The 27526-nt window shown below is 46.4% G+C and overlaps 27 non-coding genes across 27 annotated transcripts; all 27 read right to left on the bottom strand.

Moving 5' to 3' along the window:
* Positions 1-54: 54 nt before the first annotated feature.
* On the bottom strand, positions 55-169 carry LOC144801528 (U5 spliceosomal RNA). The gene has a single exon (XR_013605335.1). It is a non-coding gene; the product is annotated as a U5 spliceosomal RNA (small nuclear RNA).
* A 935-nt stretch (positions 170-1104) lies between these two features.
* LOC144800418 (U5 spliceosomal RNA) lies at positions 1105-1219 on the bottom strand. The gene has a single exon (XR_013604322.1). It is a non-coding gene; the product is annotated as a U5 spliceosomal RNA (small nuclear RNA).
* Positions 1220-2141: 922 nt separating this feature from the next.
* On the bottom strand, positions 2142-2256 carry LOC144800139 (U5 spliceosomal RNA). Its single transcript, XR_013604056.1, has one exon. It is a non-coding gene; the product is annotated as a U5 spliceosomal RNA (small nuclear RNA).
* A 934-nt stretch (positions 2257-3190) lies between these two features.
* Positions 3191-3305, bottom strand: LOC144800138 (U5 spliceosomal RNA). Its single transcript, XR_013604055.1, has one exon. It is a non-coding gene; the product is annotated as a U5 spliceosomal RNA (small nuclear RNA).
* A 935-nt stretch (positions 3306-4240) lies between these two features.
* LOC144800136 (U5 spliceosomal RNA) lies at positions 4241-4355 on the bottom strand. Its single transcript, XR_013604053.1, has one exon. It is a non-coding gene; the product is annotated as a U5 spliceosomal RNA (small nuclear RNA).
* Positions 4356-5290: 935 nt separating this feature from the next.
* On the bottom strand, positions 5291-5405 carry LOC144800805 (U5 spliceosomal RNA). Its single transcript, XR_013604689.1, has one exon. It is a non-coding gene; the product is annotated as a U5 spliceosomal RNA (small nuclear RNA).
* Positions 5406-6340: 935 nt separating this feature from the next.
* On the bottom strand, positions 6341-6455 carry LOC144800135 (U5 spliceosomal RNA). The gene has a single exon (XR_013604052.1). It is a non-coding gene; the product is annotated as a U5 spliceosomal RNA (small nuclear RNA).
* A 934-nt stretch (positions 6456-7389) lies between these two features.
* On the bottom strand, positions 7390-7504 carry LOC144800134 (U5 spliceosomal RNA). The gene has a single exon (XR_013604051.1). It is a non-coding gene; the product is annotated as a U5 spliceosomal RNA (small nuclear RNA).
* Positions 7505-8439: 935 nt separating this feature from the next.
* On the bottom strand, positions 8440-8554 carry LOC144800133 (U5 spliceosomal RNA). Its single transcript, XR_013604050.1, has one exon. It is a non-coding gene; the product is annotated as a U5 spliceosomal RNA (small nuclear RNA).
* A 935-nt stretch (positions 8555-9489) lies between these two features.
* LOC144800794 (U5 spliceosomal RNA) lies at positions 9490-9604 on the bottom strand. Its single transcript, XR_013604678.1, has one exon. It is a non-coding gene; the product is annotated as a U5 spliceosomal RNA (small nuclear RNA).
* A 935-nt stretch (positions 9605-10539) lies between these two features.
* On the bottom strand, positions 10540-10654 carry LOC144800132 (U5 spliceosomal RNA). The gene has a single exon (XR_013604049.1). It is a non-coding gene; the product is annotated as a U5 spliceosomal RNA (small nuclear RNA).
* Positions 10655-11589: 935 nt separating this feature from the next.
* On the bottom strand, positions 11590-11706 carry LOC144801072 (U5 spliceosomal RNA). Its single transcript, XR_013604948.1, has one exon. It is a non-coding gene; the product is annotated as a U5 spliceosomal RNA (small nuclear RNA).
* Positions 11707-12641: 935 nt separating this feature from the next.
* On the bottom strand, positions 12642-12756 carry LOC144800417 (U5 spliceosomal RNA). Its single transcript, XR_013604321.1, has one exon. It is a non-coding gene; the product is annotated as a U5 spliceosomal RNA (small nuclear RNA).
* Positions 12757-13691: 935 nt separating this feature from the next.
* Positions 13692-13806, bottom strand: LOC144800131 (U5 spliceosomal RNA). The gene has a single exon (XR_013604048.1). It is a non-coding gene; the product is annotated as a U5 spliceosomal RNA (small nuclear RNA).
* Positions 13807-14741: 935 nt separating this feature from the next.
* LOC144800633 (U5 spliceosomal RNA) lies at positions 14742-14856 on the bottom strand. Its single transcript, XR_013604524.1, has one exon. It is a non-coding gene; the product is annotated as a U5 spliceosomal RNA (small nuclear RNA).
* Positions 14857-15791: 935 nt separating this feature from the next.
* Positions 15792-15908, bottom strand: LOC144801071 (U5 spliceosomal RNA). Its single transcript, XR_013604947.1, has one exon. It is a non-coding gene; the product is annotated as a U5 spliceosomal RNA (small nuclear RNA).
* A 935-nt stretch (positions 15909-16843) lies between these two features.
* Positions 16844-16958, bottom strand: LOC144800416 (U5 spliceosomal RNA). The gene has a single exon (XR_013604320.1). It is a non-coding gene; the product is annotated as a U5 spliceosomal RNA (small nuclear RNA).
* Positions 16959-17893: 935 nt separating this feature from the next.
* LOC144800130 (U5 spliceosomal RNA) lies at positions 17894-18008 on the bottom strand. Its single transcript, XR_013604047.1, has one exon. It is a non-coding gene; the product is annotated as a U5 spliceosomal RNA (small nuclear RNA).
* A 935-nt stretch (positions 18009-18943) lies between these two features.
* LOC144800621 (U5 spliceosomal RNA) lies at positions 18944-19058 on the bottom strand. Its single transcript, XR_013604513.1, has one exon. It is a non-coding gene; the product is annotated as a U5 spliceosomal RNA (small nuclear RNA).
* A 935-nt stretch (positions 19059-19993) lies between these two features.
* Positions 19994-20110, bottom strand: LOC144801070 (U5 spliceosomal RNA). Its single transcript, XR_013604946.1, has one exon. It is a non-coding gene; the product is annotated as a U5 spliceosomal RNA (small nuclear RNA).
* A 935-nt stretch (positions 20111-21045) lies between these two features.
* Positions 21046-21160, bottom strand: LOC144800415 (U5 spliceosomal RNA). The gene has a single exon (XR_013604319.1). It is a non-coding gene; the product is annotated as a U5 spliceosomal RNA (small nuclear RNA).
* A 935-nt stretch (positions 21161-22095) lies between these two features.
* On the bottom strand, positions 22096-22210 carry LOC144801527 (U5 spliceosomal RNA). The gene has a single exon (XR_013605334.1). It is a non-coding gene; the product is annotated as a U5 spliceosomal RNA (small nuclear RNA).
* Positions 22211-23145: 935 nt separating this feature from the next.
* On the bottom strand, positions 23146-23260 carry LOC144800129 (U5 spliceosomal RNA). The gene has a single exon (XR_013604046.1). It is a non-coding gene; the product is annotated as a U5 spliceosomal RNA (small nuclear RNA).
* A 935-nt stretch (positions 23261-24195) lies between these two features.
* LOC144800128 (U5 spliceosomal RNA) lies at positions 24196-24310 on the bottom strand. The gene has a single exon (XR_013604045.1). It is a non-coding gene; the product is annotated as a U5 spliceosomal RNA (small nuclear RNA).
* A 935-nt stretch (positions 24311-25245) lies between these two features.
* On the bottom strand, positions 25246-25360 carry LOC144800609 (U5 spliceosomal RNA). Its single transcript, XR_013604502.1, has one exon. It is a non-coding gene; the product is annotated as a U5 spliceosomal RNA (small nuclear RNA).
* A 935-nt stretch (positions 25361-26295) lies between these two features.
* LOC144801069 (U5 spliceosomal RNA) lies at positions 26296-26412 on the bottom strand. The gene has a single exon (XR_013604945.1). It is a non-coding gene; the product is annotated as a U5 spliceosomal RNA (small nuclear RNA).
* A 935-nt stretch (positions 26413-27347) lies between these two features.
* LOC144800849 (U5 spliceosomal RNA) lies at positions 27348-27462 on the bottom strand. The gene has a single exon (XR_013604732.1). It is a non-coding gene; the product is annotated as a U5 spliceosomal RNA (small nuclear RNA).
* Between the last annotated feature and the right edge of the window lie 64 nt (positions 27463-27526).

The raw sequence follows: 27526 nt of genomic DNA, 5'->3' as shown, positions 1-27526 counted from the left end.
CTCGCAGATATATTCACCAATTTCTAATGCTTTTCTTTTAAACACACGATAAACAGCCTCACCTGTGGTAAGGCTTAAAAAAATTGAATAAACTCGTAAATGTTCCTCTCCACGGAAATCTTTAGTAAAAGGCGAAAGATTTTTTCGTTTTGAAGAGAAACCAGAGTAAGTTAGAATATGGCTCTCTGGGGGTAAGTGGCACCACATCAAAGACCCCGTCATTGCGAGGGTGAGGACCTGAGAGGTATTTTCAAAATCTAAGAAAGAGGACAAGAACCAGGCCGGTGAGGGAAGCAGGCCCAAATTTCAGAGTCTCTGCTCAAAGCACAGAAAATCAAAAAGGTGGACAGTTCCCATGCGTCTGTCTGGGAATATGCAAATTCTTTTCTGTACACACCTCAGCTCATTAGGAGGCGTTGCGGCTGCTGGGCAAGGGGAACGGGAAGCGTGCATCAGGCTTTAGGTGAAGTGGCACTGTAGGACTTTTGTCCCCCAGCGATTTTACGCTTTCCACACCATCCTTCCAATCGTTAGGCTGTGAGCCACCACTGTGCTCTGCACATAGCCATGCACTTTAAGTCCCTTTTTCGCACGTACTTTCATTAAACCTGAATATAGAAGTATATATCTGTCTAGGCTAGAGGCACATGAAACAGGACTGGCGTGCCGCTTCAAGTGTACCTGAGAGGAATCTGACTCAGGATTGGCCACCCTCTCAGGGCACCGACTCAGGATTGGCCAACCTCTATGGGGCACCTCTAACGTGCACAAATAACGGGCAAGCCCTATGAAAAGCACAGCGTGAGTCTAGGTGCCACCTTGAAAAAGGAGGGTGACGTCTGGCCTCTGACAGCAGGAATATTAAGAGAGGAGAAAACATACTGCCTGCTATCGTGAAATTCCAAGATAGTCACGAAAAGCAATCTCATGCACTGCACAAGCTCTTTCCCATGATGCACCTCTCCTGCACTCTGTCGATGCAAATGAGCAAGCAGAGAGTTCAGGAATAAAACACCTAAGCTCATGTCCCCAAAAAACAGCAGCAGACAACTCGCAGATATATTCACCAATTTCTAATGCTTTTCTTTTAAACACAAGATAAACAGCCTCACCTGTGGTAAAGCTTAAAAAAATTGAATAAACTCGTAAATGTTCCTCTCCACGGAAATCTTTAGTAAAAGGCGAAAGATTTTTTCGTTTTGAAGAGAAACCAGAGTAAGTTAGAATATGGCTCTCTGGGGGTAAGTGGCACCACATCAAAGACCCCGTCATTGCGAGGGTGAGGACCTGAGAGGTATTTTTAGGCTCTAAGAAAGAGGACAAGAACCAGGCCAGTGAGGGAAGCAGGCCCAATTTTCAGAGTCTCTGCTCAAAGCACAGAAAATCAAAAAGGTGGACAGTTCCCATGCGTCTGTCTGGGAATATGCAAATTCTTTTCTGTACACACCTCAGCTCATTAGGAGGCGTTGCGGCTGCTGGGCAAGGGGAACGGGAAGCGTGCATCAGGCTTTAGGTGAAGTGGCACTGTAGGACTTTTGTCCCCCAGCGATTTTACGCTTTCCACACCATCCTTCCAATCGTTAGGCTGTGAGCCACCACTGTGCTCTGCACATAGCCATGCACTTTTAGTCCCTTTTTCGCACGTACTTTCATTAAACCTGAATATAGAAGTATATATCTGTCTAGGCTAGAGGCACATGAAACAGGACTGACGTGCCGCTTCAAGTGTACCTGAGAGGAATCTGACTCATGATTGGCCACCCTCTCAGGGCACCGACTCAGGATTGGCCAACCTCTAACGGGCACAAATAACGGGCAAGCCCTATGAAAAGCACAGCGTGAGTCTAGGTGCCACCTTGAAAAAGGAGGGTGACGTCTTGCCTCTGACAGCAGGAATATTAAGAGAGGAGAAAACATACTGCCTGCTATCATGAAATTCCAAGATAGTCACGAAAAGCAATCTCATGCACTGCACAAGCTCTTTCCCATGATGCACCTCTCCTGCACTCTGTCTATGCAAATGAGCAAGCAGAGAGTTCAGGAATAAAACACCTAAGCTCATGTCCCCAAAAAACAGCAGCAGACAACTCGCAGATATATTCACCAATTTCTAATGCTTTTCTTTTAAACACAAGATAAACAGCCTCACCGGTGGTAAGGCTTAAAAAAATTGAATAAACTCGTAAATGTTCCTCTCCACGGAAATCTTTAGTAAAAGGCGAAAGATTTTTTCGTTTTGAAGAGAAACCAGAGTAAGTTAGAATATGGCTCTCTGGGGGTAAGTGGCACCACATCAAAGACCCCGTCATTGCGAGGGTGAGGACCTGAGAGGTATTTTTAGGCTCTAAGAAAGAGGACAAGAACCAGGCCAGTGAGGGAAGCAGGCCCAATTTTCAGAGTCTCTGCTCAAAGCACAGAAAATCAAAAAGGTGGACAGTTCCCATGCGTCTGTCTGGAAATATGCAAAGTCTTTTCTGTACACACCTCAGCTCATTAGGAGGCGTTGCGGCTGCTGGGCAAGGGGAACGGGAAGCGTGCATCAGGATTTAGGTGAAGTGACACTGTAGGACTTTTGTCCCCCAGCGATTTTACGCTTTCCACACCATCCTTCAATCGATAGGCTGTGAGCCACCACTGTGCTCTGCACATAGCCATGCACTTTAAGTCCCTTTTTCGTACGTACTTTCATTAAACCTGAATATAGAAGTATATATCTGTCTAGGCTAGAGGCACATGAAACAGGACTGGCGTGCCGCTTCAAGTGTACCTGAGAGGAATCTGACTCAGGATTGGCCACCCTCTCAGGGCACCGACTCAGGATTGGCCAACCTCTATGGGGCACCTCTAACGTGCACAAATAACGGGCAAGCCCTATGAAAAGCACAGCGTGAGTCTAGGTGCCACCTTGAAAAAGGAGGGTGACGTCTGGCCTCTGACAGCAGGAATATTAAGAGAGGAGAAAACATACTGCCTGCTATCGTGAAATTCCAAGATAGTCACGAAAAGCAATCTCATGCACTGCACAAGCTCTTTCCCATGATGCACCTCTCCTGCACTCTGTCTATGCAAATGAGCAAGCAGAGAGTTCAGGAATAAAACACCTAAGCTCATGTCCCCAAAAAACAGCAGCAGACAACTCGCAGATATATTCACCAATTTCTAATGCTTTTCTTTTAAACACAAGATAAACAGCCTCACCGGTGGTAAGGCTTAAAAAAATTGAATAAACTCGTAAATGTTCCTCTCCACGGAAATCTTTAGTAAAAGGCGAAAGATTTTTTCGTTTTGAAGAGAAACCAGAGTAAGTTAGAATATGGCTCTCTGGGGGTAAGTGGCACCACATCAAAGACCCCGTCATTGCGAGGGTGAGGACCTGAGAGGTATTTTTAGGCTCTAAGAAAGAGGACAAGAACCAGGCCGGTGAGGGAAGCAGGCCCAATTTTCAGAGTCTCTGCTCAAAGCACAGAAAATCAAAAAGGTGGACAGTTCCCATGCGTCTGTCTGGAAATATGCAAAGTCTTTTCTGTACACACCTCAGCTCATTAGGAGGCGTTGCGGCTGCTGGGCAAGGGGAACGGGAAGCGTGCATCAGGCTTTAGGTGAAGTGACACTGTAGGACTTTTGTCCCCCAGCGATTTTACGCTTTCCACACCAACCTTCCAATCGATAGGCTGTGAGCCACCACTGTGCTCTGCACATAGCCATGCACTTTAAGTCCCTTTTTCGTACGTACTTTCATTAAACCTGAATATAGAAGTATATATCTGTCTAGGCTAGAGGCACATGAAACAGGACTGGCGTGCCGCTTCAAGTGTACCTGAGAGGAATCTGACTCAGGATTGGCCACCCTCTCAGGGCACCGACTCAGGATTGGCCAACCTCTATGGGGCACCTCTAACGTGCACAAATAACGGGCAAGCCCTATGAAAAGCACAGCGTGAGTCTAGGTGCCACCTTGAAAAAGGAGGGTGACGTCTGGCCTCTGACAGCAGGAATATTAAGAGAGGAGAAAACATACTGCCTGCTATCGTGAAATTCCAAGATAGTCACGAAAAGCAATCTCATGCACTGCACAAGCTCTTTCCCATGATGCACCTCTCCTGCACTCTGTCTATGCAAATGAGCAAGCAGAGAGTTCAGGAATAAAACACCTAAGCTCATGTCCCCAAAAAACAGCAGCAGACAACTCGCAGATATATTCACCAATTTCTAATGCTTTTCTTTTAAACACAAGATAAACAGCCTCACCGGTGGTAAGGCTTAAAAAAATTGAATAAACTCGTAAATGTTCCTCTCCACGGAAATCTTTAGTAAAAGGCGAAAGATTTTTTCGTTTTGAAGAGAAACCAGAGTAAGTTAGAATATGGCTCTCTGGGGGTAAGTGGCACCACATCAAAGACCCCGTCATTGCGAGGGTGAGGACCTGAGAGGTATTTTTAGGCTCTAAGAAAGAGGACAAGAACCAGGCCAGTGAGGGAAGCAGGCCCAATTTTCAGAGTCTCTGCTCAAAGCACAGAAAATCAAAAAGGTGGACAGTTCCCATGCGTCTGTCTGGAAATATGCAAATTCTTTTCTGTACACACCTCAGCTCATTAGGAGGCGTTGCGGCTGCTGGGCAAGGGGAACGGGAAGCGTACATCAGGCTTTAGGTGAAGTGACACTGTAGGACTTTTGTCCCCCAGCGATTTTACGCTTTCCACACCATCCTTCCAATCGATAGGCTGTGAGCCACCACTGTGCTCTGCACATAGCCATGCACTTTAAGTCCCTTTTTCGCACGTACTTTCATTAAACCTGAATATAGAAGTATATATCTGTCTAGGCTAGAGGCACATGAAACAGGACTGGCGTGCCGCTTCAAGTGTACCTGAGAGGAATCTGACTCAGGATTGGCCACCCTCTCAGGGCACCGACTCAGGATTGGCCAACCTCTATGGGGCACCTCTAACGTGCACAAATAACGGGCAAGCCCTATGAAAAGCACAGCGTGAGTCTAGGTGCCACCTTGAAAAAGGAGGGTGACGTCTGGCCTCTGACAGCAGGAATATTAAGAGAGGAGAAAACATACTGCCTGCTATCGTGAAATTCCAAGATAGTCACGAAAAGCAATCTCATGCACTGCACAAGCTCTTTCCCATGATGCACCTCTCCTGCACTCTGTCGATGCAAATGAGCAAGCAGAGAGTTCATGAATAAAACACCTAAGCTCATGTCCCCAAAAAACAGCAGCAGACAACTCGCAGATATATTCACCAATTTCTAATGCTTTTCTTTTAAACACACGATAAACAGCCTCACCTGTGATAAGGCTTAAAAAAATTGAATAAACTCGTAAATGTTCCTCTCCACGGAAATCTTTAGTAAAAGGCGAAAGATTTTTTCGTTTTGAAGAGAAACCAGAGTAAGTTAGAATATGGCTCTCTGGGGGTAAGTGGCACCACATCAAAGACCCCGTCATTGCGAGGGTGAGGACCTGAGAGGTATTTTCAAAATCTAAGAAAGAGGACAACAACCAGGCCGGTGAGGGAAGCAGGCCCAAATTTCAGAGTCTCTGCTCAAAGCACAGAAAATCAAAATGGTGGACAGTTCCCATGCGTCTGTCTGGGAATATGCAAATTCTTTTCTGTACACACCTCAGCTCATTAGGAGGCATTGCGGCTGCTGGGCAAGGGGAACGGGAAGCGTGCATCAGGCTTTAGGTGAAGTGGCACTGTAGGACTTTTGTCCCCCAGCGATTTTACGCTTTCCACACCATCCTTCCAATCGTTAGGCTGTGAGCCACCACTGTGCTCTGCACATAGCCATGCACTTTAAGTCCCTTTTTCGCACGTACTTTCATTAAACCTGAATATAGAAGTATATATCTGTCTAGGCTAGAGACACATGAAACAGGACTGGCGTGCCGCTTCAAGTGTACCTGAGAGGAATCTGACTCATGATTGGCCACCCTCTCAGGGCACCGACTCAGGATTGGCCAACCTCTATGGGGCACCTCTAACGGGCACAAATAACGGGCAAGCCCTATGAAAAGCACAGCGTGAGTCTAGGTGCCACCTTGAAAAAGGAGGGTGACGTCTTGCCTCTGACAGCAGGAATATTAAGAGAGGAGAAAACATACTGCCTGCTATCATGAAATTCCAAGATAGTCACGAAAAGCAATCTCATGCACTGCACAAGCTCTTTCCCATGATGCACCTCTCCTGCACTCTGTCTATGCAAATGAGCAAGCAGAGAGTTCAGGAATAAAACACCTAAGCTCATGTCCCCAAAAAACAGCAGCAGACAACTCGCAGATATATTCACCAATTTCTAATGCTTTTCTTTTAAACACAAGATAAACAGCCTCACCGGTGGTAAGGCTTAAAAAAATTGAATAAACTCGTAAATGTTCCTCTCCACGGAAATCTTTAGTAAAAGGCGAAAGATTTTTTCGTTTTGAAGAGAAACCAGAGTAAGTTAGAATATGGCTCTCTGGGGGTAAGTGGCACCACATCAAAGACCCCGTCATTGCGAGGGTGAGGACCTGAGAGGTATTTTTAGGCTCTAAGAAAGAGGACAAGAACCAGGCCAGTGAGGGAAGCAGGCCCAATTTTCAGAGTCTCTGCTCAAAGCACAGAAAATCAAAAAGGTGGACAGTTCCCATGCGTCTGTCTGGAAATATGCAAAGTCTTTTCTGTACACACCTCAGCTCATTAGGAGGCGTTGCGGCTGCTGGGCAAGGGGAACGGGAAGCGTGCATCAGGATTTAGGTGAAGTGACACTGTAGGACTTTTGTCCCCCAGCGATTTTACGCTTTCCACACCATCCTTCAATCGATAGGCTGTGAGCCACCACTGTGCTCTGCACATAGCCATGCACTTTAAGTCCCTTTTTCGTACGTACTTTCATTAAACCTGAATATAGAAGTATATATCTGTCTAGGCTAGAGGCACATGAAACAGGACTGGCGTGCCGCTTCAAGTGTACCTGAGAGGAATCTGACTCAGGATTGGCCACCCTCTCAGGGCACCGACTCAGGATTGGCCAACCTCTATGGGGCACCTCTAACGTGCACAAATAACGGGCAAGCCCTATGAAAAGCACAGCGTGAGTCTAGGTGCCACCTTGAAAAAGGAGGGTGACGTCTGGCCTCTGACAGCAGGAATATTAAGAGAGGAGAAAACATACTGCCTGCTATCGTGAAATTCCAAGATAGTCACGAAAAGCAATCTCATGCACTGCACAAGCTCTTTCCCATGATGCACCTCTCCTGCACTCTGTCTATGCAAATGAGCAAGCAGAGAGTTCAGGAATAAAACACCTAAGCTCATGTCCCCAAAAAACAGCAGCAGACAACTCGCAGATATATTCACCAATTTCTAATGCTTTTCTTTTAAACACAAGATAAACAGCCTCACCGGTGGTAAGGCTTAAAAAAATTGAATAAACTCGTAAATGTTCCTCTCCACGGAAATCTTTAGTAAAAGGCGAAAGATTTTTTCGTTTTGAAGAGAAACCAGAGTAAGTTAGAATATGGCTCTCTGGGGGTAAGTGGCACCACATCAAAGACCCCGTCATTGCGAGGGTGAGGACCTGAGAGGTATTTTTAGGCTCTAAGAAAGAGGACAAGAACCAGGCCGGTGAGGGAAGCAGGCCCAATTTTCAGAGTCTCTGCTCAAAGCACAGAAAATAAAAAAGGTGGACAGTTCCCATGCGTCTGTCTGGAAATATGCAAAGTCTTTTCTGTACACACCTCAGCTCATTAGGAGGCGTTGCGGCTGCTGGGCAAGGGGAACGGGAAGCGTGCATCAGGCTTTAGGTGAAGTGACACTGTAGGACTTTTGTCCCCCAGCGATTTTACGCTTTCCACACCAACCTTCCAATCGATAGGCTGTGAGCCACCACTGTGCTCTGCACATAGCCATGCACTTTAAGTCCCTTTTTCGTACGTACTTTCATTAAACCTGAATATAGAAGTATATATCTGTCTAGGCTAGAGGCACATGAAACAGGACTGGCGTGCCGCTTCAAGTGTACCTGAGAGGAATCTGACTCAGGATTGGCCACCCTCTCAGGGCACCGACTCAGGATTGGCCAACCTCTATGGGGCACCTCTAACGTGCACAAATAACGGGCAAGCCCTATGAAAAGCACAGCGTGAGTCTAGGTGCCACCTTGAAAAAGGAGGGTGACGTCTGGCCTCTGACAGCAGGAATATTAAGAGAGGAGAAAACATACTGCCTGCTATCGTGAAATTCCAAGATAGTCACGAAAAGCAATCTCATGCACTGCACAAGCTCTTTCCCATGATGCACCTCTCCTGCACTCTGTCTATGCAAATGAGCAAGCAGAGAGTTCAGGAATAAAACACCTAAGCTCATGTCCCCAAAAAACAGCAGCAGACAACTCGCAGATATATTCACCAATTTCTAATGCTTTTCTTTTAAACACAAGATAAACAGCCTCACCGGTGGTAAGGCTTAAAAAAATTGAATAAACTCGTAAATGTTCCTCTCCACGGAAATCTTTAGTAAAAGGCGAAAGATTTTTTCGTTTTGAAGAGAAACCAGAGTAAGTTAGAATATGGCTCTCTGGGGGTAAGTGGCACCACATCAAAGACCCCGTCATTGCGAGGGTGAGGACCTGAGAGGTATTTTTAGGCTCTAAGAAAGAGGACAAGAACCAGGCCAGTGAGGGAAGCAGGCCCAATTTTCAGAGTCTCTGCTCAAAGCACAGAAAATCAAAAAGGTGGACAGTTCCCATGCGTCTGTCTGGAAATATGCAAATTCTTTTCTGTACACACCTCAGCTCATTAGGAGGCGTTGCGGCTGCTGGGCAAGGGGAACGGGAAGCGTACATCAGGCTTTAGGTGAAGTGACACTGTAGGACTTTTGTCCCCCAGCGATTTTACGCTTTCCACACCATCCTTCCAATCGATAGGCTGTGAGCCACCACTGTGCTCTGCACATAGCCATGCACTTTAAGTCCCTTTTTCGCACGTACTTTCATTAAACCTGAATATAGAAGTATATATCTGTCTAGGCTAGAGGCACATGAAACAGGACTGGCGTGCCGCTTCAAGTGTACCTGAGAGGAATCTGACTCAGGATTGGCCACCCTCTCAGGGCACCGACTCAGGATTGGCCAACCTCTATGGGGCACCTCTAACGTGCACAAATAACGGGCAAGCCCTATGAAAAGCACAGCGTGAGTCTAGGTGCCACCTTGAAAAAGGAGGGTGACGTCTGGCCTCTGACAGCAGGAATATTAAGAGAGGAGAAAACATACTGCCTGCTATCGTGAAATTCCAAGATAGTCACGAAAAGCAATCTCATGCACTGCACAAGCTCTTTCCCATGATGCACCTCTCCTGCACTCTGTCGATGCAAATGAGCAAGCAGAGAGTTCATGAATAAAACACCTAAGCTCATGTCCCCAAAAAACAGCAGCAGACAACTCGCAGATATATTCACCAATTTCTAATGCTTTTCTTTTAAACACACGATAAACAGCCTCACCTGTGATAAGGCTTAAAAAAATTGAATAAACTCGTAAATGTTCCTCTCCACGGAAATCTTTAGTAAAAGGCGAAAGATTTTTTCGTTTTGAAGAGAAACCAGAGTAAGTTAGAATATGGCTCTCTGGGGGTAAGTGGCACCACATCAAAGACCCCGTCATTGCGAGGGTGAGGACCTGAGAGGTATTTTCAAAATCTAAGAAAGAGGACAACAACCAGGCCGGTGAGGGAAGCAGGCCCAAATTTCAGAGTCTCTGCTCAAAGCACAGAAAATCAAAATGGTGGACAGTTCCCATGCGTCTGTCTGGGAATATGCAAATTCTTTTCTGTACACACCTCAGCTCATTAGGAGGCATTGCGGCTGCTGGGCAAGGGGAACGGGAAGCGTGCATCAGGCTTTAGGTGAAGTGGCACTGTAGGACTTTTGTCCCCCAGCGATTTTACGCTTTCCACACCATCCTTCCAATCGTTAGGCTGTGAGCCACCACTGTGCTCTGCACATAGCCATGCACTTTAAGTCCCTTTTTCGCACGTACTTTCATTAAACCTGAATATAGAAGTATATATCTGTCTAGGCTAGAGGCACATGAAACAGGACTGGCGTGCCGCTTCAAGTGTACCTGAGAGGAATCTGACTCATGATTGGCCACCCTCTCAGGGCACCGACTCAGGATTGGCCAACCTCTATGGGGCACCTCTAACGGGCACAAATAACGGGCAAGCCCTATGAAAAGCACAGCGTGAGTCTAGGTGCCACCTTGAAAAAGGAGGGTGACGTCTTGCCTCTGACAGCAGGAATATTAAGAGAGGAGAAAACATACTGCCTGCTATCGTGAAATTCCAAGATAGTCACGAAAAGCAATCTCATGCACTGCACAAGCTCTTTCCCATGATGCACCTCTCCTGCACTCTGTCTATGCAAATGAGCAAGCAGAGAGTTCAGGAATAAAACACCTAAGCTCATGTCCCCAAAAAACAGCAGCAGACAACTCACAGATATATTCACCAATTTCTAATGCTTTTCTTTTAAACACAAGATAAACAGCCTCACCGGTGGTAAGGCTTAAAAAAATTGAATAAACTCGTAAATGTTCCTCTCCACGGAAATCTTTAGTAAAAGGCGAAAGATTTTTTCGTTTTGAAGAGAAACCAGAGTAAGTTAGAATATGGCTCTCTGGGGGTAAGTGGCACCACATCAAAGACCCCGTCATTGCGAGGGTGAGGACCTGAGAGGTATTTTTAGGCTCTAAGAAAGAGGACAAGAACCAGGCCAGTGAGGGAAGCAGGCCCAATTTTCAGAGTCTCTGCTCAAAGCACAGAAAATCAAAAAGGTGGACAGTTCCCATGCATCTGTCTGGAAATATGCAAATTCTTTTCTGTACACACCTCAGCTCATTAGGAGGCGTTGCGGCTGCTGGGCAAGGGGAACGGGAAGCGTGCATCAGGCTTTAGGTGAAGTGACACTGTAGGACTTTTGTCCCCCAGCGATTTTACGCTTTCCACACCATCCTTCCAATCGATAGGCTGTGAGCCACCACTGTGATCTGCACATAGCCATGCACTTTAAGTCCCTTTTTCGCACGTACTTTCATTAAACCTGAATATAGAAGTATATATCTGTCTAGGCTAGAGGCACATGAAACAGGACTGGCGTGCCGCTTCAAGTGTACCTGAGAGGAATCTGACTCAGGATTGGCCACCCTCTCAGGGCACCGACTCAGGATTGGCCAACCTCTATGGGGCACCTCTAACGTGCACAAATAACGGGCAAGCCCTATGAAAAGCACAGCGTGAGTCTAGGTGCCACCTTGAAAAAGGAGGGTGACGTCTGGCCTCTGACAGCAGGAATATTAAGAGAGGAGAAAACATACTGCCTGCTATCGTGAAATTCCAAGATAGTCACGAAAAGCAATCTCATGCACTGCACAAGCTCTTTCCCATGATGCACCTCTCCTGCACTCTGTCTATGCAAATGAGCAAGCAGAGAGTTCAGGAATAAAACACCTAAGCTCATGTCCCCAAAAAACAGCAGCAGACAACTCGCAGATATATTCACCAATTTCTAATGCTTTTCTTTTAAACACAAGATAAACAGCCTCACCGGTGGTAAGGCTTAAAAAAATTGAATAAACTCGTAAATGTTCCTCTCCACGGAAATCTTTAGTAAAAGGCGAAAGATTTTTCTCGTTTTGAAGAGAAAACCAAAGTAAGTTAGAATATGGCTCTCTGGGGGTAAGTAGCACCACATCAAAGACCCCGTCATTGCGAGGGTGAGGACCTGAGAGGTATTTTCAAAATCTAAGAAAGAGGACAAGAACCAGGCCGGTGAGGGAAGCAGGCCCAAATTTCAGAGTCTCTGCTCAAAGCACAGAAAATCAAAAAGGTGGACAGTTCCCATGCGTCTGTCTGGGAATATGCAAATTCTTTTCTGTACACACCTCAGCTCATTAGGAGGCGTTGCGGCTGCTGGGCAAGGGGAACGGGAAGCGTGCATCAGGCTTTAGGTGAAGTGGCACTGTAGGACTTTTGTCCCCCAGCGATTTTACGCTTTCCACACCATCCTTCCAATCGTTAGGCTGTGAGCCACCACTGTGCTCTGCACATAGCCATGCACTTTAAGTCCCTTTTTCGCACGTACTTTCATTAAACCTGAATATAGAAGTATATATCTGTCTAGGCTAGAGGCACATGAAACAGGACTGGCGTGCCGCTTCAAGTGTACCTGAGAGGAATCTGACTCAGGATTGGCCACCCTCTCAGGGCACCGACTCAGGATTGGCCAACCTCTATGGGGCACCTCTAACGTGCACAAATAACGGGCAAGCCCTATGAAAAGCACAGCGTGAGTCTAGGTGCCACCTTGAAAAAGGAGGGTGACGTCTGGCCTCTGACAGCAGGAATATTAAGAGAGGAGAAAACATACTGCCTGCTATCGTGAAATTCCAAGATAGTCACGAAAAGCAATCTCATGCACTGCACAAGCTCTTTCCCATGATGCACCTCTCCTGCACTCTGTCGATGCAAATGAGCAAGCAGAGAGTTCAGGAATAAAACACCTAAGCTCATGTCCCCAAAAAACAGCAGCAGACAACTCGCAGATATATTCACCAATTTCTAATGCTTTTCTTTTAAACACAAGATAAACAGCCTCACCTGTGGTAAAGCTTAAAAAAATTGAATAAACTCGTAAATGTTCCTCTCCACGGAAATCTTTAGTAAAAGGCGAAAGATTTTTTCGTTTTGAAGAGAAACCAGAGTAAGTTAGAATATGGCTCACTGGGGGTAAGTGGCACCACATCAAAGACCCCGTCATTGCGAGGGTGAGGACCTGAGAGGTATTTTTAGGCTCTAAGAAAGAGGACAAGAACCAGGCCAGTGAGGGAAGCAGGCCCAATTTTCAGAGTCTCTGCTCAAAGCACAGAAAATCAAAAAGGTGGACAGTTCCCATGCGTCTGTCTGGAAATATGCAAATTCTTTTCTGTACACACCTCAGCTCATTAGGAGGCGTTGCGGCTGCTGGGCAAGGGGAACGGGAAGCGTGCATCAGGCTTTAGGTGAAGTGACACTGTAGGACTTTTGTCCCCCAGCGATTTTACGCATTCCACACCATCCTTCCAATCGATAGGCTGTGAGCCACCACTGTGCTCTGCACATAGCCATGCACTTTAAGTCCCTTTTTCGTACGTACTTTCATTAAACCTGAATATAGAAGTATATATCTGTCTAGGCTAGAGGCACATGAAACAGGACTGGCGTGCCGCTTCAAGTGTACCTGAGAGGAATCTGACTCATGATTGGCCACCCTCTCAGGGCACCGACTCAGGATTGGCCAACCTCTATGGGGCACCTCGAACGGGCACAAATAACGGGCAAGCCCTATGAAAAGCACAGCGTGAGTCTAGGTGCCACCTTGAAAAAGGAGGGTGACGTCTGGCCTCTGACAGCAGGAATATTAAGAGAGGAGAAAACATACTGCCTGCTATCGTGAAATTCCAAGATAGTCACGAAAAGCAATCTCATGCACTGCACAAGCTCTTTCCCATGATGCACCTCTCCTGCACTCTGTCTATGCAAATGAGCAAGCAGAGAGTTCAGGAATAAAACACGTAAGCTCATGTCCCCAAAAAACAGCAGCAGACAACTCGCAGATATATTCACCAATTTCTAATGCTTTTCTTTTAAACACAAGATAAACAGCCTCACCGGTGGTAAGGCTTAAAAAAATTGAATAAACTCGTAAATGTTCCTCTCCACGGAAATCTTTAGTAAAAGGCGAAAGATTTTTTCGTTTTGAAGAGAAACCAGAGTAAGTTAGAATATGGCTCTCTGGGGGTAAGTGGCACCACATCAAAGACCCCGTCATTGCGAGGGTGAGGACCTGAGAGGTATTTTTAGGCTCTAAGAAAGAGGACAAGAACCAGGCCAGTGAGGGAAGCAGGCCCAATTTTCAGAGTCTCTGCTCAAAGCACAGAAAATCAAAAAGGTGGACAGTTCCCATGCATCTGTCTGGAAATATGCAAATTCTTTTCTGTACACACCTCAGCTCATTAGGAGGCGTTGCGGCTGCTGGGCAAGGGGAACGGGAAGCGTGCATCAGGCTTTAGGTGAAGTGACACTGTAGGACTTTTGTCCCCCAGCGATTTTACGCTTTCCACACCATCCTTCCAATCGATAGGCTGTGAGCCACCACTGTGCTCTGCACATAGCCATGCACTTTAAGTCCCTTTTTCGCACGTACTTTCATTAAACCTGAATATAGAAGTATATATCTGTCTAGGCTAGAGGCACATGAAACAGGACTGGCGTGCCGCTTCAAGTGTACCTGAGAGGAATCTGACTCAGGATTGGCCACCCTCTCAGGGCACCGACTCAGGATTGGCCAACCTCTATGGGGCACCTCTAACGTGCACAAATAACGGGCAAGCCCTATGAAAAGCACAGCGTGAGTCTAGGTGCCACCTTGAAAAAGGAGGGTGACGTCTGGCCTCTGACAGCAGGAATATTAAGAGAGGAGAAAACATACTGCCTGCTATCGTGAAATTCCAAGATAGTCACGAAAAGCAATCTCATGCACTGCACAAGCTCTTTCCCATGATGCACCTCTCCTGCACTCTGTCTATGCAAATGAGCAAGCAGAGAGTTCAGGAATAAAACACCTAAGCTCATGTCCCCAAAAAACAGCAGCAGACAACTCGCAGATATATTCACCAATTTCTAATGCTTTTCTTTTAAACACAAGATAAACAGCCTCACCGGTGGTAAGGCTTAAAAAAATTGAATAAACTCATAAATGTTCCTCTCCACGGAAATCTTTAGTAAAAGGCGAAAGATTTTTTCGTTTTGAAGAGAAACCAGAGTAAGTTAGAATATGGCTCTCTGGGGGTAAGTGGCACCACATCAAAGACCCCGTCATTGCGAGGGTGAGGACCTGAGAGGTATTTTTAGGCTCTAAGAAAGAGGACAAGAACCAGGCCAGTGAGGGAAGCAGGCCCAATTTTCAGAGTCTATGCTCAAAGCACAGAAAATCAAAAAGGTGGACAGTTCCCATGCGTCTGCCTGGAAATATGCAAATTCTTTTCTGTACACACCTCAGCTCATTAGGAGGCGTTGCGGCTGCTGGGCAAGGGGAACGGGAAGCGTGCATCAGGCTTTAGGTGAAGTGACACTGTAGGACTTTTGTCCCCCAGCGATTTTACGCTTTCCACACCATCCTTCCAATCGATAGGCTGTGAGCCACCACTGTGATCTGCACATAGCCATGCACTTTAAGTCCCTTTTTCGCACGTACTTTCATTAAACCTGAATATAGAAGTATATATCTGTCTAGGCTAGAGGCACATGAAACAGGACTGGCGTGCCGCTTCAAGTGTACCTGAGAGGAATCTGACTCAGGATTGGCCACCCTCTCAGGGCACCGACTCAGGATTGGCCAACCTCTATGGGGCACCTCTAACGTGCACAAATAACGGGCAAGCCCTATGAAAAGCACAGCGTGAGTCTAGGTGCCACCTTGAAAAAGGAGGGTGACGTCTGGCCTCTGACAGCAGGAATATTAAGAGAGGAGAAAACATACTGCCTGCTATCGTGAAATTCCAAGATAGTCACGAAAAGCAATCTCATGCACTGCACAAGCTCTTTCCCATGATGCACCTCTCCTGCACTCTGTCTATGCAAATGAGCAAGCAGAGAGTTCAGGAATAAAACACCTAAGCTCATGTCCCCAAAAAACAGCAGCAGACAACTCGCGGATATATTCACCAATTTCTAATGCTTTTCTTTTAAACACAAGATAAACAGCCTCACCGGTGGTAAGGCTTAAAAAAATTGAATAAACTCGTAAATGTTCCTCTCCACGGAAATCTTTAGTAAAAGGCGAAAGATTTTTCTCGTTTTGAAGAGAAAACCAAAGTAAGTTAGAATATGGCTCTCTGGGGGTAAGTAGCACCACATCAAAGACCCCGTCATTGCGAGGGTGAGGACCTGAGAGGTATTTTCAAAATCTAAGAAAGAGGACAAGAACCAGGCCGGTGAGGGAAGCAGGCCCAAATTTCAGAGTCTCTGCTCAAAGCACAGAAAATCAAAAAGGTGGACAGTTCCCATGCGTCTGTCTGGGAATATGCAAATTCTTTTCTGTACACACCTCAGCTCATTAGGAGGCGTTGCGGCTGCTGGGCAAGGGGAACGGGAAGCGTGCATCAGGCTTTAGGTGAAGTGGCACTGTAGGACTTTTGTCCCCCAGCGATTTTACGCTTTCCACACCATCCTTCCAATCGTTAGGCTGTGAGCCACCACTGTGCTCTGCACATAGCCATGCACTTTAAGTCCCTTTTTCGCACGTACTTTCATTAAACCTGAATATAGAAATATATATCTGTCTAGGCTAGAGGCACATGAAACAGGACTGGCGTGCCGCTTCAAGTGTACCTGAGAGGAATCTGACTCAGGATTGGCCACCCTCTCAGGGCACCGACTCAGGATTGGCCAACCTCTATGGGGCACCTCTAACGTGCACAAATAACGGGCAAGCCCTATGAAAAGCACAGCGTGAGTCTAGGTGCCACCTTGAAAAAGGAGGGTGACGTCTGGCCTCTGACAGCAGGAATATTAAGAGAGGAGAAAACATACTGCCTGCTATCGTGAAATTCCAAGATAGTCACGAAAAGCAATCTCATGCACTGCACAAGCTCTTTCCCATGATGCACCTCTCCTGCACTCTGTCGATGCAAATGAGCAAGCAGAGAGTTCAGGAATAAAACACCTAAGCTCATGTCCCCAAAAAACAGCAGCAGACAACTCGCAGATATATTCACCAATTTCTAATGCTTTTCTTTTAAACACAAGATAAACAGCCTCACCTGTGGTAAAGCTTAAAAAAATTGAATAAACTCGTAAATGTTCCTCTCCACGGAAATCTTTAGTAAAAGGCGAAAGATTTTTTCGTTTTGAAGAGAAACCAGAGTAAGTTAGAATATGGCTCTCTGGGGGTAAGTGGCACCACATCAAAGACCCCGTCATTGCGAGGGTGAGGACCTGAGAGGTATTTTTAGGCTCTAAGAAAGAGGACAAGAACCAGGCCAGTGAGGGAAGCAGGCCCAATTTTCAGAGTCTCTGCTCAAAGCACAGAAAATCAAAAAGGTGGACAGTTCCCATGCGTCTGTCTGGGAATATGCAAATTCTTTTCTGTACACACCTCAGCTCATTAGGAGGCGTTGCGGCTGCTGGGCAAGGGGAACGGGAAGCGTGCATCAGGCTTTAGGTGAAGTGGCACTGTAGGACTTTTGTCCCCCAGCGATTTTACGCTTTCCACACCATCCTTCCAATCGTTAGGCTGTGAGCCACCACTGTGCTCTGCACATAGCCATGCACTTTTAGTCCCTTTTTCGCACGTACTTTCATTAAACCTGAATATAGAAGTATATATCTGTCTAGGCTAGAGGCACATGAAACAGGACTGACGTGCCGCTTCAAGTGTACCTGAGAGGAATCTGACTCATGATTGGCCACCCTCTCAGGGCACCGACTCAGGATTGGCCAACCTCTATGGGGCACCTCTAACGTGCACAAATAACGGGCAAGCCCTATGAAAAGCACAGCGTGAGTCTAGGTGCCACCTTGAAAAAGGAGGGTGACGTCTGGCCTCTGACAGCAGGAATATTAAGAGAGGAGAAAACATACTGCCTGCTAGCGTGAAATTCCAAGATAGTCACGAAAAGCAATCTCATGCACTGCACAAGCTCTTTCCCATGATGCACCTCTCCTGCACTCTGTCTATGCAAATGAGCAAGCAGAGAGTTCAGGAATAAAACACCTAAGCTCATGTCCCCAAAAAACAGCAGCAGACAACTCGCAGATATATTCACCAATTTCTAATGCTTTTCTTTTAAACACAAGATAAACAGCCTCACCGGTGGTAAGGCTTAAAAAAATTGAATAAACTCGTAAATGTTCCTCTCCACGGAAATCTTTAGTAAAAGGCGAAAGATTTTTTCGTTTTGAAGAGAAACCAGAGTAAGTTAGAATATGGCTCTCTGGGGGTAAGTGGCACCACATCAAAGACCCCGTCATTGCGAGGGTGAGGACCTGAGAGGTATTTTTAGGCTCTAAGAAAGAGGACAAGAACCAGGCCAGTGAGGGAAGCAGGCCCAATTTTCAGAGTCTCTGCTCAAAGCACAGAAAATCAAAAAGGTGGACAGTTCCCATGCATCTGTCTGGAAATATGCAAATTCTTTTCTGTACACACCTCAGCTCATTAGGAGGCGTTGCGGCTGCTGGGCAAGGGGAACGGGAAGCGTGCATCAGGCTTTAGGTGAAGTGACACTGTAGGACTTTTGTCCCCCAGCGATTTTACGCTTTCCACACCATCCTTCCAATCGATAGGCTGTGAGCCACCACTGTGCTCTGCACATAGCCATGCACTTTAAGTCCCTTTTTCGCACGTACTTTCATTAAACCTGAATATAGAAGTATATATCTGTCTAGGCTAGAGGCACATGAAACAGGACTGGCGTGCCGCTTCAAGTGTACCTGAGAGGAATCTGACTCAGGATTGGCCACCCTCTCAGGGCACCGACTCAGGATTGGCCAACCTCTATGGGGCACCTCTAACGTGCACAAATAACGGGCAAGCCCTATGAAAAGCACAGCGTGAGTCTAGGTGCCACCTTGAAAAAGGAGGGTGACGTCTGGCCTCTGACAGCAGGAATATTAAGAGAGGAGAAAACATACTGCCTGCTATCGTGAAATTCCAAGATAGTCACGAAAAGCAATCTCATGCACTGCACAAGCTCTTTCCCATGATGCACCTCTCCTGCACTCTGTCTATGCAAATGAGCAAGCAGAGAGTTCAGGAATAAAACACCTAAGCTCATGTCCCCAAAAAACAGCAGCAGACAACTCGCAGATATATTCACCAATTTCTAATGCTTTTCTTTTAAACACAAGATAAACAGCCTCACCGGTGGTAAGGCTTAAAAAAATTGAATAAACTCATAAATGTTCCTCTCCACGGAAATCTTTAGTAAAAGGCGAAAGATTTTTTCGTTTTGAAGAGAAACCAGAGTAAGTTAGAATATGGCTCTCTGGGGGTAAGTGGCACCACATCAAAGACCCCGTCATTGCGAGGGTGAGGACCTGAGAGGTATTTTTAGGCTCTAAGAAAGAGGACAAGAACCAGGCCAGTGAGGGAAGCAGGCCCAATTTTCAGAGTCTATGCTCAAAGCACAGAAAATCAAAAAGGTGGACAGTTCCCATGCGTCTGCCTGGAAATATGCAAATTCTTTTCTGTACACACCTCAGCTCATTAGGAGGCGTTGCGGCTGCTGGGCAAGGGGAACGGGAAGCGTGCATCAGGCTTTAGGTGAAGTGACACTGTAGGACTTTTGTCCCCCAGCGATTTTACGCTTTCCACACCATCCTTCCAATCGATAGGCTGTGAGCCACCACTGTGATCTGCACATAGCCATGCACTTTAAGTCCCTTTTTCGCACGTACTTTCATTAAACCTGAATATAGAAGTATATATCTGTCTAGGCTAGAGGCACATGAAACAGGACTGGCGTGCCGCTTCAAGTGTACCTGAGAGGAATCTGACTCAGGATTGGCCACCCTCTCAGGGCACCGACTCAGGATTGGCCAACCTCTATGGGGCACCTCTAACGTGCACAAATAACGGGCAAGCCCTATGAAAAGCACAGCGTGAGTCTAGGTGCCACCTTGAAAAAGGAGGGTGACGTCTGGCCTCTGACAGCAGGAATATTAAGAGAGGAGAAAACATACTGCCTGCTATCGTGAAATTCCAAGATAGTCACGAAAAGCAATCTCATGCACTGCACAAGCTCTTTCCCATGATGCACCTCTCCTGCACTCTGTCTATGCAAATGAGCAAGCAGAGAGTTCAGGAATAAAACACCTAAGCTCATGTCCCCAAAAAACAGCAGCAGACAACTCGCAGATATATTCACCAATTTCTAATGCTTTTCTTTTAAACACAAGATAAACAGCCTCACCGGTGGTAAGGCTTAAAAAAATTGAATAAACTCGTAAATGTTCCTCTCCACGGAAATCTTTAGTAAAAGGCGAAAGATTTTTCTCGTTTTGAAGAGAAAACCAAAGTAAGTTAGAATATGGCTCTCTGGGGGTAAGTAGCACCACATCAAAGACCCCGTCATTGCGAGGGTGAGGACCTGAGAGGTATTTTCAAAATCTAAGAAAGAGGACAAGAACCAGGCCGGTGAGGGAAGCAGGCCCAAATTTCAGAGTCTCTGCTCAAAGCACAGAAAATCAAAAAGGTGGACAGTTCCCATGCGTCTGTCTGGGAATATGCAAATTCTTTTCTGTACACACCTCAGCTCATTAGGAGGCGTTGCGGCTGCTGGGCAAGGGGAACGGGAAGCGTGCATCAGGCTTTAGGTGAAGTGGCACTGTAGGACTTTTGTCCCCCAGCGATTTTACGCTTTCCACACCATCCTTCCAATCGTTAGGCTGTGAGCCACCACTGTGCTCTGCACATAGCCATGCACTTTAAGTCCCTTTTTCGCACGTACTTTCATTAAACCTGAATATAGAAATATATATCTGTCTAGGCTAGAGGCACATGAAACAGGACTGGCGTGCCGCTTCAAGTGTACCTGAGAGGAATCTGACTCAGGATTGGCCACCCTCTCAGGGCACCGACTCAGGATTGGCCAACCTCTATGGGGCACCTCTAACGTGCACAAATAACGGGCAAGCCCTATGAAAAGCACAGCGTGAGTCTAGGTGCCACCTTGAAAAAGGAGGGTGACGTCTGGCCTCTGACAGCAGGAATATTAAGAGAGGAGAAAACATACTGCCTGCTATCGTGAAATTCCAAGATAGTCACGAAAAGCAATCTCATGCACTGCACAAGCTCTTTCCCATGATGCACCTCTCCTGCACTCTGTCGATGCAAATGAGCAAGCAGAGAGTTCAGGAATAAAACACCTAAGCTCATGTCCCCAAAAAACAGCAGCAGACAACTCGCAGATATATTCACCAATTTCTAATGCTTTTCTTTTAAACACAAGATAAACAGCCTCACCTGTGGTAAAGCTTAAAAAAATTGAATAAACTCGTAAATGTTCCTCTCCACGGAAATCTTTAGTAAAAGGCGAAAGATTTTTTCGTTTTGAAGAGAAACCAGAGTAAGTTAGAATATGGCTCTCTGGGGGTAAGTGGCACCACATCAAAGACCCCGTCATTGCGAGGGTGAGGACCTGAGAGGTATTTTTAGGCTCTAAGAAAGAGGACAAGAACCAGGCCAGTGAGGGAAGCAGGCCCAATTTTCAGAGTCTCTGCTCAAAGCACAGAAAATCAAAAAGGTGGACAGTTCCCATGCGTCTGTCTGGGAATATGCAAATTCTTTTCTGTACACACCTCAGCTCATTAGGAGGCGTTGCGGCTGCTGGGCAAGGGGAACGGGAAGCGTGCATCAGGCTTTAGGTGAAGTGGCACTGTAGGACTTTTGTCCCCCAGCGATTTTACGCTTTCCACACCATCCTTCCAATCGTTAGGCTGTGAGCCACCACTGTGCTCTGCACATAGCCATGCACTTTTAGTCCCTTTTTCGCACGTACTTTCATTAAACCTGAATATAGAAGTATATATCTGTCTAGGCTAGAGGCACATGAAACAGGACTGACGTGCCGCTTCAAGTGTACCTGAGAGGAATCTGACTCATGATTGGCCACCCTCTCAGGGCACCGACTCAGGATTGGCCAACCTCTATGGGGCACCTCTAACGGGCACAAATAACGGGCAAGCCCTATGAAAAGCACAGCGTGAGTCTAGGTGCCACCTTGAAAAAGGAGGGTGACGTCTGGCCTCTGACAGCAGGAATATTAAGAGAGGAGAAAACATCCTGCATGCTATCGTGAAATTCCAAGATAGTCACGAAAAGCAATCTCATGCACTGCACAAGCTCTTTCCCATGATGCACCTCTCCTGCACTCTGTCGATGCAAATGAGCAAGCAGAGAGTTCAGGAATAAAACACCTAAGCTCATGTCCCCAAAAAACAGCAGCAGACAACTCGCAGATATATTCACCAATTTCTAATGCTTTTCTTTTAAACACACGATAAACAGCCTCACCTGTGGTAAGGCTTAAAAAAATTGAATAAACTCGTAAATGTTCCTCTCCACGGAAATCTTTAGTAAAAGGCGAAAGATTTTTTCGTTTTGAAGAGAAACCAGAGTAAGTTAGAATATGGCTCACTGGGGGTAAGTGGCACCACATCAAAGACCCCGTCATTGCGAGGGTGAGGACCTGAGAGGTATTTTTAGGCTCTAAGAAAGAGGACAAGAACCAGGCCAGTGAGGGAAGCAGGCCCAATTTTCAGAGTCTCTGCTCAAAGCACAGAAAATCAAAAAGGTGGACAGTTCCCATGCGTCTGTCTGGAAATATGCAAATTCTTTTCTGTACACACCTCAGCTCATTAGGAGGCGTTGCGGCTGCTGGGCAAGGGGAACGGGAAGCGTGCATCAGGCTTTAGGTGAAGTGACACTGTAGGACTTTTGTCCCCCAGCGATTTTACGCATTCCACACCATCCTTCCAATCGATAGGCTGTGAGCCACCACTGTGCTCTGCACATAGCCATGCACTTTAAGTCCCTTTTTCGTACGTACTTTCATTAAACCTGAATATAGAAGTATATATCTGTCTAGGCTAGAGGCACATGAAACAGGACTGGCGTGCCGCTTCAAGTGTACCTGAGAGGAATCTGACTCATGATTGGCCACCCTCTCAGGGCACCGACTCAGGATTGGCCAACCTCTATGGGGCACCTCGAACGGGCACAAATAACGGGCAAGCCCTATGAAAAGCACAGCGTGAGTCTAGGTGCCACCTTGAAAAAGGAGGGTGACGTCTGGCCTCTGACAGCAGGAATATTAAGAGAGGAGAAAACATACTGCCTGCTATCGTGAAATTCCAAGATAGTCACGAAAAGCAATCTCATGCACTGCACAAGCTCTTTCCCATGATGCACCTCTCCTGCACTCTGTCTATGCAAATGAGCAAGCAGAGAGTTCAGGAATAAAACACGTAAGCTCATGTCCCCAAAAAACAGCAGCAGACAACTCGCAGATATATTCACCAATTTCTAATGCTTTTCTTTTAAACACAAGATAAACAGCCTCACCGGTGGTAAGGCTTAAAAAAATTGAATAAACTCGTAAATGTTCCTCTCCACGGAAATCTTTAGTAAAAGGCGAAAGATTTTTTCGTTTTGAAGAGAAACCAGAGTAAGTTAGAATATGGCTCTCTGGGGGTAAGTGGCACCACATCAAAGACCCCGTCATTGCGAGGGTGAGGACCTGAGAGGTATTTTTAGGCTCTAAGAAAGAGGACAAGAACCAGGCCAGTGAGGGAAGCAGGCCCAATTTTCAGAGTCTCTGCTCAAAGCACAGAAAATCAAAAAGGTGGACAGTTCCCATGCGTCTGTCTGGAAATATGCAAATTCTTTTCTGTACACACCTCAGCTCATTAGGAGGCGTTGCGGCTGCTGGGCAAGGGGAACGGGAAGCGTGCATCAGGCTTTAGGTGAAGTGACACTGTAGGACTTTTGTCCCCCAGCGATTTTACGCTTTCCACACCATCCTTCCAATCGATAGGCTGTGAGCCACCACTGTGCTCTGCACATAGCCATGCACTTTAAGTCCCTTTTTCGTACGTACTTTCATTAAACCTGAATATAGAAGTATATATCTGTCTAGGCTAGAGGCACATGAAACAGGACTGGCGTGCCGCTTCAAGTGTACCTGAGAGGAATCTGACTCAGGATTGGCCACCCTCTCAGGGCACCGACTCAGGATTGGCCAACCTCTATGGGGCACCTCTAACGTGCACAAATAACGGGCAAGCCCTATGAAAAGCACAGCGTGAGTCTAGGTGCCACCTTGAAAAAGGAGGGTGACGTCTGGCCTCTGACAGCAGGAATATTAAGAGAGGAGAAAACATACTGCCTGCTAGCGTGAAATTCCAAGATAGTCACGAAAAGCAATCTCATGCACTGCACAAGCTCTTTCCCATGATGCACCTCTCCTGCACTCTGTCTATGCAAATGAGCAAGCAGAGAGTTCAGGAATAAAACACCTAAGCTCATGTCCCCAAAAAACAGCAGCAGACAACTCGCAGATATATTCACCAATTTCTAATGCTTTTCTTTTAAACACAAGATAAACAGCCTCACCGGTGGTAAGGCTTAAAAAAATTGAATAAACTCGTAAATGTTCCTCTCCACGGAAATCTTTAGTAAAAGGCGAAAGATTTTTTCGTTTTGAAGAGAAACCAGAGTAAGTTAGAATATGGCTCTCTGGGGGTAAGTGGCACCACATCAAAGACCCCGTCATTGCGAGGGTGAGGACCTGAGAGGTATTTTTAGGCTCTAAGAAAGAGGACAAGAACCAGGCCAGTGAGGGAAGCAGGCCCAATTTTCAGAGTCTCTGCTCAAAGCACAGAAAATCAAAAAGGTGGACAGTTCCCATGCATCTGTCTGGAAATATGCAAATTCTTTTCTGTACACACCTCAGCTCATTAGGAGGCGTTGCGGCTGCTGGGCAAGGGGAACGGGAAGCGTGCATCAGGCTTTAGGTGAAGTGACACTGTAGGACTTTTGTCCCCCAGCGATTTTACGCTTTCCACACCATCCTTCCAATCGATAGGCTGTGAGCCACCACTGTGCTCTGCACATAGCCATGCACTTTAAGTCCCTTTTTCGCACGTACTTTCATTAAACCTGAATATAGAAGTATATATCTGTCTAGGCTAGAGGCACATGAAACAGGACTGGCGTGCCGCTTCAAGTGTACCTGAGAGGAATCTGACTCAGGATTGGCCACCCTCTCAGGGCACCGACTCAGGATTGGCCAACCTCTATGGGGCACCTCTAACGTGCACAAATAACGGGCAAGCCCTATGAAAAGCACAGCGTGAGTCTAGGTGCCACCTTGAAAAAGGAGGGTGACGTCTGGCCTCTGACAGCAGGAATATTAAGAGAGGAGAAAACATACTGCCTGCTATCGTGAAATTCCAAGATAGTCACGAAAAGCAATCTCATGCACTGCACAAGCTCTTTCCCATGATGCACCTCTCCTGCACTCTGTCTATGCAAATGAGCAAGCAGAGAGTTCAGGAATAAAACACCTAAGCTCATGTCCCCAAAAAACAGCAGCAGACAACTCGCAGATATATTCACCAATTTCTAATGCTTTTCTTTTAAACACAAGATAAACAGCCTCACCGGTGGTAAGGCTTAAAAAAATTGAATAAACTCATAAATGTTCCTCTCCACGGAAATCTTTAGTAAAAGGCGAAAGATTTTTTCGTTTTGAAGAGAAACCAGAGTAAGTTAGAATATGGCTCTCTGGGGGTAAGTGGCACCACATCAAAGACCCCGTCATTGCGAGGGTGAGGACCTGAGAGGTATTTTTAGGCTCTAAGAAAGAGGACAAGAACCAGGCCAGTGAGGGAAGCAGGCCCAATTTTCAGAGTCTATGCTCAAAGCACAGAAAATCAAAAAGGTGGACAGTTCCCATGCGTCTGCCTGGAAATATGCAAATTCTTTTCTGTACACACCTCAGCTCATTAGGAGGCGTTGCGGCTGCTGGGCAAGGGGAACGGGAAGCGTGCATCAGGCTTTAGGTGAAGTGACACTGTAGGACTTTTGTCCCCCAGCGATTTTACGCTTTCCACACCATCCTTCCAATCGATAGGCTGTGAGCCACCACTGTGATCTGCACATAGCCATGCACTTTAAGTCCCTTTTTCGCACGTACTTTCATTAAACCTGAATATAGAAGTATATATCTGTCTAGGCTAGAGGCACATGAAACAGGACTGGCGTGCCGCTTCAAGTGTACCTGAGAGGAATCTGACTCAGGATTGGCCACCCTCTCAGGGCACCGACTCAGGATTGGCCAACCTCTATGGGGCACCTCTAACGTGCACAAATAACGGGCAAGCCCTATGAAAAGCACAGCGTGAGTCTAGGTGCCACCTTGAAAAAGGAGGGTGACGTCTGGCCTCTGACAGCAGGAATATTAAGAGAGGAGAAAACATACTGCCTGCTATCGTGAAATTCCAAGATAGTCACGAAAAGCAATCTCATGCACTGCACAAGCTCTTTCCCATGATGCACCTCTCCTGCACTCTGTCTATGCAAATGAGCAAGCAGAGAGTTCAGGAATAAAACACCTAAGCTCATGTCCCCAAAAAACAGCAGCAGACAACTCGCAGATATATTCACCAATTTCTAATGCTTTTCTTTTAAACACAAGATAAACAGCCTCACCGGTGGTAAGGCTTAAAAAAATTGAATAAACTCGTAAATGTTCCTCTCCACGGAAATCTTTAGTAAAAGGCGAAAGATTTTTCTCGTTTTGAAGAGAAAACCAAAGTAAGTTAGAATATGGCTCTCTGGGGGTAAGTAGCACCACATCAAAGACCCCGTCATTGCGAGGGTGAGGACCTGAGAGGTATTTTCAAAATCTAAGAAAGAGGACAAGAACCAGGCCGGTGAGGGAAGCAGGCCCAAATTTCAGAGTCTCTGCTCAAAGCACAGAAAATCAAAAAGGTGGACAGTTCCCATGCGTCTGTCTGGGAATATGCAAATTCTTTTCTGTACACACCTCAGCTCATTAGGAGGCGTTGCGGCTGCTGGGCAAGGGGAACGGGAAGCGTGCATCAGGCTTTAGGTGAAGTGGCACTGTAGGACTTTTGTCCCCCAGCGATTTTACGCTTTCCACACCATCCTTCCAATCGTTAGGCTGTGAGCCACCACTGTGCTCTGCACATAGCCATGCACTTTAAGTCCCTTTTTCGCACGTACTTTCATTAAACCTGAATATAGAAATATATATCTGTCTAGGCTAGAGGCACATGAAACAGGACTGGCGTGCCGCTTCAAGTGTACCTGAGAGGAATCTGACTCAGGATTGGCCACCCTCTCAGGGCACCGACTCAGGATTGGCCAACCTCTATGGGGCACCTCTAACGTGCACAAATAACGGGCAAGCCCTATGAAAAGCACAGCGTGAGTCTAGGTGCCACCTTGAAAAAGGAGGGTGACGTCTGGCCTCTGACAGCAGGAATATTAAGAGAGGAGAAAACATACTGCCTGCTATCGTGAAATTCCAAGATAGTCACGAAAAGCAATCTCATGCACTGCACAAGCTCTTTCCCATGATGCACCTCTCCTGCACTCTGTCGATGCAAATGAGCAAGCAGAGAGTTCAGGAATAAAACACCTAAGCTCATGTCCCCAAAAAACAGCAGCAGACAACTCGCAGATATATTCACCAATTTCTAATGCTTTTCTTTTAAACACAAGATAAACAGCCTCACCTGTGGTAAAGCTTAAAAAAATTGAATTAAATCGTAAATGTTCCTCTCCACGGAAATCTTTAGTAAAAGGCGAAAGATTTTTTCGTTTTGAAGAGAAACCAGAGTAAGTTAGAATATGGCTCTCTGGGGGTAAGTGGCACCACATCAAAGACCCCGTCATTGCGAGGGTGA

The sequence above is a fragment of the Lissotriton helveticus genome, chromosome 12 (genome assembly GCF_964261635.1).
Source record: "Lissotriton helveticus chromosome 12, aLisHel1.1, whole genome shotgun sequence".
Lineage (NCBI taxonomy): Eukaryota > Metazoa > Chordata > Amphibia > Caudata > Salamandridae > Lissotriton > Lissotriton helveticus.
This window is presented reverse-complemented; position numbering and strand designations above follow the sequence as displayed.